Source organism: Lissotriton vulgaris, unplaced genomic scaffold (assembly GCF_964263255.1).
Source record: "Lissotriton vulgaris unplaced genomic scaffold, aLisVul1.2 SCAFFOLD_2575, whole genome shotgun sequence".
Taxonomy (NCBI): Eukaryota; Metazoa; Chordata; class Amphibia; order Caudata; family Salamandridae; genus Lissotriton; species Lissotriton vulgaris.
Window position 1 is genome coordinate 10,480 of NW_028246190.1, and position 10,479 is coordinate 20,958.

Genomic DNA, 10,479 nt, shown 5'->3' on the forward strand with positions numbered 1-10,479 from the left:
GGTGAGACATTTTGTTTTATTAAGAATTAATCTTGCCTTCGTGTCTTCTTGCTGCCAACTGCCACTTTCATTTTTGAAATACTGTCTCGAGCACGCACCTGCCGTTTTAAGCTGGGAGATCCTTCAGCCTTGCAGTCATCTCTTCACTGATGACGTTTTGGAATCTCCAACTGCCTTTTGGGGAAGTTCGGTGCACTCACGGCAGCAGCAGATAGCATCAGAGGCCCTCAACCTCTGACCTGTGGCGTCACTGCGCAAGGGCACGCAGCGCAGGTCGGACATATTTATTTTCTTCAAAACTTATTTTCTTCATGCCTTATTTATCTTCGTGTGGCGCTTGGAGATCATTTACAGCAGCATTGCTGTGTCAAGGAGGAGATGAGTCTCTCTGCAGTTGGTCTCCACAGGAACTGGTTTTCGTTGGCAGGTCGAGTCCTTCATATTTAGTTCGTGTTTCAAATAACCTTTTCCATATTGTCTAAAAGTGCTCAGTTTCAGATCGGGTGAGACATCGCTCACCAACAACTCTTTGCTTTCATCTGGAACGGTTTCTTCTAATGATTTGAACATATGGAACGATTTCTTTTGATGTTTTTTTTTTCATTATTTATTTTACTGTCGGTATACCATATGTACTTATTTCTCATTTCAGCACGACAACGGTGACTACTTTTATTGTTTTAGTTTCTTGTTTTCAATTATTTGATAATCACATGGGTACTTGTGATGATATGTTTACGCTGGTTTACATATGTTCAAATAATATGATTTGATTTACTGTTACTACATGAAATATTTACATAATGTGATTTTTCTTAATGTGCTCCTTTACTGTCATTTTATTTGATTAATTTACCCTTACTGAATTTAGTCACTTATATATTGAATTTTTAGTGGTCATGTTTTTCTATGCAAAGTTGTGGGAGTACTAGATTTTTATTTTATGGAAATGAACCACATTTGTGCTCAATTAATTTGAGGTGTTCATTAAGTTGTTGATATTCATTGATGCTGATTTTTGATGAACCACTTATTTAATAGTGCTCTATTTTAAATAGAGGAGTTCACACTTTACTGCGATTAGTCGTGCAGAGTCTACATTTATTGCTTGAACTTTGAGGAGTTCAAAGTGTGTATTTTGTTGAACTTTGAGGAGTTCAATGCTAGTGTGTATTTTGGGATTTTTAGTATGCATATTCTGCGGAGCCACATAGGTGCTCATTGTTTGAGGCGCTCCTGTATTTTCTGAAGTTTAGTTCTCCAGTTTGGATTTTTAGGATGCATATGTTGCGGAGCCACATACGTGCTCGTGGTTTGAGGTGCTCCATTTCTTTGTGATGAAATTATATGAGGCTGCAGAGTCCTCAGTTCTGTTTATTCATGTTTTATTTTCCTGAACCACGCAAGTGCTCTATTCAGTTAGAGGTGTTCAGTTTTATAGAGAGTCGCTAGGTAGCCATGTACCCCATGCACTAGGTGTTATGCGCTTTGTTCTTTATGCTTTATTTAAGTGTGTTTCGGGTAGCGTGGTAACTCCTACGTCCTAAATTTGTTATTCTATTGGGACGCCATTTTGTCCAGTTTTATTCCCTTTTTATTGCTTTCGTGACAGTCTGGCCAACTGGCATGATTGGTGATATTTTGGGTTTTTGTTTGCGATGGGGGGGTGGTTCTTATGTGGTTTCTCTCTGGTTTTGTGCGAGGAGACATTGTTCCTCTCTTCATCTTTTATGCAACAATTTTATGATTGTTATATTATTGTTCCTCTCTTCATCTTTTATGCAACAATTTTATGATTGTGATATTTTGCTATTTCATAATATTATTTTCAGTCATTCATTTTCTTATGTTGACTGCTTATTTGAAATTTGAAATCCTGTTTTTGTCATCATCAGGACATACTGTATTTAGTTTCTATTTCTTTCTTCTGTGTTCATTGTTTTAAAAGAGGGAGATGTGTTATATCCTGATCATCTCTTTCCCTGCTGCTCAGCCTGTGTGTGTGATGTCATTAGAATGTTCCTGTGTGCATGGTTTGAATGTGTGGTCAGTTTGATTGAGTGGGCTGAGCAGCTGGATGCTGCTCCCGGTGGGGCCTCCTTCTTACCTTCCTTTTTACCTATTTTAACCAATAAATACCTACTTAAGAATACCAACGTCTACTGGATCTATTTACCTAATTAAGTACTTTTTTGAATGCAACAGGGTGGCCCACTGTTCACTGTTATAATGCATAGCATAGATGAAACTGGGTCACATGCGAGGGTGTATTTTTGATTAAGCATACAGTGCCATAGGGGTGCTATCATTAATCACCCTAGTGTATACAGGCACCTCTCTTCATTGCTATTACATGTGGAAGGTATAGCTACATATTAATAATGTATTCATTAAAAATATGAGGTGATCTGTATTTGAACAAACCCTGCACCAAATAATGAATGAACAATTTAGTCTGCTATCACACAGGCATAATATCCAAAGATGCTGGATTAGGGGATTGTCCTTCCATGTCTTTCACACCCATCCCCCCCCCCGCCCCCCATCCCAGCCCGATTTCTGCCACCACTCAGCATCATTATTTTAACCAAACTGTTTGGTTGTCCCCTACAGAGTGCTTGCTCTCAGTGGAGTGTTATCTGCAACTTTAAGATCCATCGCAATTGTGCTTGCTTTCAGCCAAAAGATTGCATTCATAGCTCCCATCCCAGCTTTTTCTTTTTTTTAAAACAAAATACAAATATCACCTGTGTACTTGTCTATGGCTACAGTTGCTGCTTGTGTTACATCGCAGTCATCCACTTTCACTAGTTTTTCAGTGAAATTAGATGTGAATACATACAGTCCTGCTCCAGTGTGAGATGTGAGCGTACAGACGTTTGCAACCGTATGAATTTCATTCTCAAAGTGTTGATTTACATCAGGAACAGAACATGTTGAAAAGTTCATGTATTAGTTCTTTTACATCCACAACAAAATATTCAGGTTGACTTTGGCCATTTATATCATTTACTGTGTAATTTTAAAAGTATTATTTGTAGGCATTTGGGTGCCATAAAAGGAAGCCCTCAACAGCACTCCACTACATACCACTCCACAACACAAAATTCCATTCCACATAATTACACTCCAAAACACACAATCCTAAGCCACATAATTCCAGTACACTCAATACTACATAATTGCTATCCAAATATTTCCATAGCACACCATGCCTCATAATTCCCCTACACAAATCCACTCCACACAATTACACACCTAAACCAATCTTACCCACATAATTACACTGCACACTACATGCATACACTCCATATTGCATGAGTAAAAAACATTGCCATTTACAATGCCAATAGCTCCAAATATAACAGATACAAGAACAATTGCATTTCCAGTGCTTGTTATACAATGGGACCCTGATACTACCTTTCCAGGTACTCTGTATCTCCTGCCCACTGATTATTGCACCAAATACTGGAACCAGAACTTGAGCCCACAGGCTTGGGTTAATTTTCATTATATCAGAGGAAATACCATCAGGGCCCGGGGCCCCAGAATTTTTAAAGCCTTTTATGATGAATTCAATACTCCCTTATGACGGAGCCAAATAGTTATCCGCTCCCCCCATGTCTGAGGCCTTAACCCACCTACTCCCCAATCCGCCCCAGTCACCTCTTTAAATGTATACAGTTCCAATATATGTCCCCCAATTTTCCTCCAAAACATGAAAAGCAACAATGTCTTTAGCCATCCCCAACACACTATTTATTATCTTCCAGAACTCTTTTGTACTACCTGATTGCAATGAGACAATTGCTTTCGTCCATGTGCTCTCCCCTTCATCTCACATTATTTTTCTAAGTTCTTTTCTATACTTTTTTCCTATGGCATTTAATCAAAGAATCCTTATTATCCCCACCTCTCTTAAGGACCTCCCTTTTATACTTATTTAATACAGCCTTGGCCTGTACTTTAGCAGAACAAGATACAATCTTCCTGCCCCTACCCCTCTTTAAGTCTATTGGTGCCATCTTAGCTATCAAAGTTATTAAATTCTCATAGTCTGGTGCAATACGCTGAGATGACATGGTGGGCTGATTTTTCAATGGACCCTCCAAACAATTTTGAGTATTGAGTTTCAGTTTACCGGTTGATACCAATCTAAGCTCATTCATACAATAAATTGGTGCACTATTTTGCCAAAGATCACTTAACTGTGCGCCCCTGCACAATGTTAGACTTAGGAGCCTATAATCACAACCTACTAGGTCACCGACTTCTAGATCCATAACTATGCCAAAACTTTCTATGTAAATAATTGCATAATCTATCAATGTGGATACCCTTCCATTCTTAAGGTATGTTGAGCAGGCTAATCCTCTAGACATCTGCAATTAACAATTGTCAGATTCAAACTATCAAGCAACGTACACAATTGTCTCCAAACCCATCCCCCCGACCCCCCCCCCCCCTATGAAACGCCAAGTGCTGACCTGGAATACCCAAGACATCTTCATTCTCACTTTGGAACTCATTTTCTGCTGGATTATGGGTAATCTTTGCATTAAAGTTGCCTGGCAACAGTATTGGTATCTTTAGGAACCTTAAACTCACCTTGTTCATCTAACCTGCCAACTCCTTAAACTACTCATCCATCCTCTTATTCAGCGGAAAATAAGAATTGATTAATATTAAATCTGGGCTAGCATGTATCCCCCTTTCTCTCCTCTTTTCCCTTGACAAACCAGAGATAGCTATTGAAAGAAAATTTATAAATTCTTGAAATACAGTATGCCCCTCTATTTTGTATTTTACATTCAGCATTACTGCTAGCATGAGTGAGGGCTTTGTTCAACTTTATGAACTGTGCAAAGACTCTGAAACTCAATTTGCTGCTTGATGCGTAACCAATGAAGGTGGCCGGCGATTCTGAACATGACTATATCTCAATGCAACAAAGACCTGCCAAAAAAGACAGAAGCCTTGTTAAGGCCAGGCCACTATGAACAACAGCCTGCATTCGGCTGGATAGAATAGCCCTGTTCACTGTAATGGAGGCCAACGAGAAATTCAGCAAACTCAGAGTGGAGGTATTTTCTGAGCCAACTTACTTACAGAGGTCATCTAAGATGACAAGCACGACAAAACAGAGAGAGGATGTTTGACCACCACTGTTCTAAGGCACATCAAAGTTTGCTATTAGCCCTGAAAAAAATCCAGAGAGATAATATGGTGACAAGTACCTGCAGATATAAGCTGGCCTTAACTGATTGAAAAAAAGAAATTAAAAGGGAAGCATGGGACCCATTCCTTCAGATTAACATCTTAAAAGAAGGTACAGAATTTTGGGGAATCGATAACTGACCCTTTTTTAATAGGGTTTCTTATAGCATATTAGAATGTACTATAAGGCCAGATATATGGGCGAAGCATTTCCAGGAGATAAATGGTTGTGTGACAGTGGATACTCCACACAGTACCTCTGTGGAGTTAGAGGGAGAATTTGATCTTGTATTGAGAACGAAGTAGAAGGTTATTTCCACCATGTCAAATGGCAAGGCGCCTGGCCGCAGTGGGGTCCCAGCAGACCTATTTAAGATGAATCCCAAAATTTGGAAGAAAATTTAAACTAACGTCTGAAATGCCGTCTAAATAACAGGTATACACTCCTCCTGGTCTAGATCGATAATTATCCGGATCTTCAAGAAAGGAGTAAGAAACGATCCACAATGTTACAGACCCATTTCCCTCTTATATTCTGTGGTCAAGGTAATGGGGAGAGCGATTCCCTCCAGGTTGACATCTTGGCTGAATCAAAATGTGATTTCCAATCTACAGTATGGGTTTAGACCAGGGAAAGGAACATTAGATCAATGCCTGAACTTACATCTGGTTATTGGGAAATACACATTAGCCAAAGCGAGCCAGTTACACCTAGCCATTACGGATTGATCATCAGCTTTCGATAGAGTTAACAGGACAAAGCTATGGCTCATCCTTATTAATATGGGGGTTAATCATAACATTGTGAATATTCTGCATGTTCACATGTAGATTTATTTGCGGTTGTGAGATACGACCAGTCAGGGAATCTTTCTTTGCCCATAAGAGTGTACTGGGGAGTAAGACAAGGCAGCATTCTAGCTCCAATTTTGTTTACATTATATATTAATAATTTGGGCCCAGCTCTAAAAACAGCCTGCAGGGATATCCCTCGTGCTAGATCACAATGAATTCCAGCGCTTTTATATGCTATTGACGCCGTACTGTTAGCAAGAACAGCAGTAGGACTGCAGAATCTCTTTTGTAGGTTTCATGAACATTTTAGACCTGAGTACTAAATATACTAAATCCCAAATCATGGTGATGGGTCCTAAAACCAAAGGACTAAGAAAGCACATTGTGTAAGGTACAGAAATAACTAGGGTGAGTGCCTTCTAGCTGGGGAATTTATTCAATGATAGCGGAACTTAGGCCCCGTAAATAAATAATGCAATGGATAGAGCTGCTGCTTCCATCTTTGATTTTGCTAGTTGATTGGGCACTAAACCTGTACAGGCCCTGATTGAAGCCTACCATTCTAAATGTATTTCATTGGCCAGCTACAGGAGCGATATAGGGGGCTATAAGGAGACTAATGACTTTCAGACAGTGGAGAATACATTTATTGGATGCCTTCTGTCAGTCCCACAATCTACAGCCTCCTACATTGTCCGAAAAGGAAAATGGTGCTGGTCATATTTCTACTAGCTCTCCGTCCCCTAATCCACCTTATTAGGAATAAACCCACACCTAGAATTAAATCAGACAATAAAAAAAGACTGTTTGTCTCTGCCGAGAGTTGGTTCCATCCCATGGCTCAGATATGTTTCATCCTCAGTGGGTAAGCTGGGTCATCCTGAGTGACACTGGTCCCCAGAAAGGATAACAAGGGAGGGCTTGGGATGAGTAAAGAAATCTACTGTAGGAGTTTACATTATATTAAAGACCTGCCCCTTAACAGAGCATTTTCTAACAGTGGTCACAACTCACAAATCCCCATCATTGTTTTCTTTTAACAAGATTTAGTTTGGGTCCCTTTACTTGCAATTGTTTTTCTGCGCAAAATACCATGCATTTTGTAATATTTTGTGGCCACTATAGTTTGCTAAGGCAGCAATATATTTTACCATTGTTAGGAAGGAAACATTTCATGCAAGTTAGACCTGCGCTAACATTCTTACAGAAGTTACCAAATGCATTAGTATGTTTTAATGTTGCTGGCTTTCTAATAGGGGCTGTTGGAAATAGAAAGAGGCAACTTGCACATGCCCCGGGCTCTGAGATAAATTCCTTTTATGCTCTCTTGGTCTTTTATATCCCTATTTTAAAGAACTGGACTGGATTTCTAACTTGTTTTTCTAAATTGCTCATTTTTATGTGTATTTTTATTTGCTTTTTAGAGGGACTTCAAATGTGAATTCAGCGTTTATTGAAATTATCTGTGTCTTTTATGGTTTTGATTAACCGAATAAAGAGTATTTGACTGACAGACAAGCACGACAGCCTCCATGCAGTGGTTCAGGTGAAACCCTGCTTGCGAGTCGGCCACGATTGCCTGCAATAGGAGAAAAATGCTGATATCTGTTACCACATGTTTTTCGCAAATCTTACTCCAAAAAGGAAGACGAGAAAAATGTAGATAGTTCTTACATAAAGACGGATGAGCACCTGACTTTTTCAGAAGTGGAATACTAGTGGCCTGTTTAAAGGTTGAAGAAACCACACTTGTCACAAAGAATGGCTATACAGTGGCGGCTCCCACATTGGGGCGTGGGGGTGTTGCCACACTGCTTTCTGGCAGTGTGAGAAGGCAAAAACATAAACGGTTAAAACTACTGATTCTGTCTCTGTTTCTCGCACTGCGAGAAAGCAGAAGTGCCATAATCTGTGCCTGGTTGGGGGCAGGCAGGTGGGTGGGCAGTCGTGCTTGAGGGCAGGGCGGAGTGGCTTACCCACTGTTGTGGGTAGTGACTGTTTGGTCTGGCCCAGGGACGAACAAAGCAGTAAAGCGCACTCCCTTATTTTCTCTATGTAGGCTGGATGCAGCCTACATAGAGAAAATGGCTCTCCGCTGCGCCTAACCAATCACAACACTGCCATTGCAGCGTTAGGATTGGCTTAGGGGAGCAGGAAGAGTGAGGCTGCCTAAAAGGGCGCCAGGACTCCAGAGCAAGCAGGAGCTGAGGCGGCGGCGCATAATGCGGTCCCGGAGGAAGCAGGTAAGTTTTTTATTTTATATAAATTAGATACTGATAGATTACCGTCCGTGACACCCCCCCCACGCGAATCCACCCGCTTTGCCGGCCGCACTGTTTACATAACACCATGGGATTCGATTAAACGTTCCCTCCATAAATGCTTCTTCTTCCTAAAACTATGGAACCCTATCATTGAAAACAGTTGGGCTATATATTAACAGCAGGGGTCTTCTTTGATTGACAGTGAATGGTAACCCTGTTTGCATTAATTTGCGTATTAATATGCCGAGGTTCTTACGTATAGTGACAATTGATCACCATTGTTTCTTAAGCTGACAAAACCAAAAGCGTTCCCTGTCAACAAGCAAGATAGCTATCACGGTTTTCCGGCATACCTTATCCTCTGACCCATTTTGTAGAGAAGGCGTGTGTCGTTGCTAACAACTCAGGAACTTTCTTTTCATAATCGCATAGCCACCTAACAATTGAGCTGAAATAGACACCGGAATAAAAAGAAGATGGTGTTTTCCCAAGTGGAGTATTCGTTAATAAAGAAAGTCTGTAAGACTCAGAACAGGGTGCGCATAAAGCCGTCTTCCTTGGGTCTGCCACCCAGGGTAGAAAATACGGGTGTATTGTGATTTCTGTTCGGCTGCCATCTTTAAAGAGCCAATCATGTTATAATTTTATTTGGCCTGTCGCAGATTAATTTTCCTGACACAACCCTTAAGAAATGTTCAGATAATCCGGTTTGTAATGAATCCCACATGTTCTCAAATGTTCACAACAACGTCTAGTACAGTTATCTGCATCAACAATGTTCTTTACAAAGCTCTCAACTGTGGATTACCATTAGCATGCTAAATCCCGCAGTCTCTACACTGTAAAACCTAGCGAAACAAATCAAACTTGAATACGTATTGCTTCTTTTTTAAATCACCTAATATACATAGCATGTGCATATTTACTGATCTGTTTTGTCCTGCAAGCGCTATTACATTTCATTCATTGGCTAGGATTTTGTTTTCTCACACCGAGGCTCGTCTAAAAGATGAATGAATGGGAACTGGCAGGCCTCGTTTTTTTAAAATCATGTTTTTAAATGTTTTCTTCTGTTCGATATGGCTCTGTCTTTGAATGTGCCCCCATGCTTGTCTATGCACGCTGGAAGCCATTGAACATGCACTCTATGGGTATCACTTGTTTTGATGTAGTGCGTGGGATCTGTCTCTGTGTAGAGAGTTGTGGTAGCGGAAGGCCTTATCTTAATGTAGGGTGAGTGTGTCTGTCCGTGTTTTGGTGCAGGGCCTCAGTAGTAATGACGAATATGAGGCAGGAGTCCAAATAGTGGGATTGAGCTTTCAAATTTGCTTGAAAATGCACCATTTGCACCCCGCACCTTTGCAAACCAACCTTCCTAGCAGATCTCCTGGTCAAATCAGGACGTGTAAGACAATCCAGAAGTAGGAATTCTCCAATCCTGGAAAACTGAAACTTGGATCTTCCCAGGCCCTGAAACAATCCTGCTCTGGTTCGGGTTTTTCTAGCACCTGGAACCCACTAACTCCCCAACATCCTATAGTTCTGAAAAGGTTTAAAAACGTCAAAACATATTTCTGTGAGCCTGGTTGTTTGACAGTTCCATCATAATGGGATCAGGAATGGCCCTATCTCCACTAAAGTTTCAGAACTGACTGGGATCACCCCATTGAAGTCATGAACAAGCCATCTTCTCCTCCCTCTCCCACCCGCTACCTCTTGTTCTAGCTTGATATTTTCGTGAATAGTGATCTTTTTACTCTGTAAAGCACTGGCTTGAATTCCTCATGGTGACACTACGCTGTTTAAAATTGTGAAAGAAAATCAATAAATAGGGCCTTGGGTGTGCAACAAGGCACGCAACCATTTTGAAGAGGCCCATAGTGGCGTATCCTGTGCAGAGGAGACTACATTGGTAATTCCCTTGAATATAGCTCAGAATAGCTCGATTGGGTGGTTGATAGCAGGGTGGGACAGTGGCCTATAGGGTAATCAGACAGTGCCAGACAGGTGAGCCTGTTTTATGGTCTGCTTGGCTGGTTTTTACTGTTGATTTCCCTGATATTGAAAACAACATTTCTTGCAGTAAGCCTATAACCATGCCTCGCAGCGCTAAACCAAACAACTTTTGTGTATGCATCTAACATTCTGGGCACTTGTAAGAGAGAGCCTGGCCACATCTCTCCCAAACCTGTCACTTTTA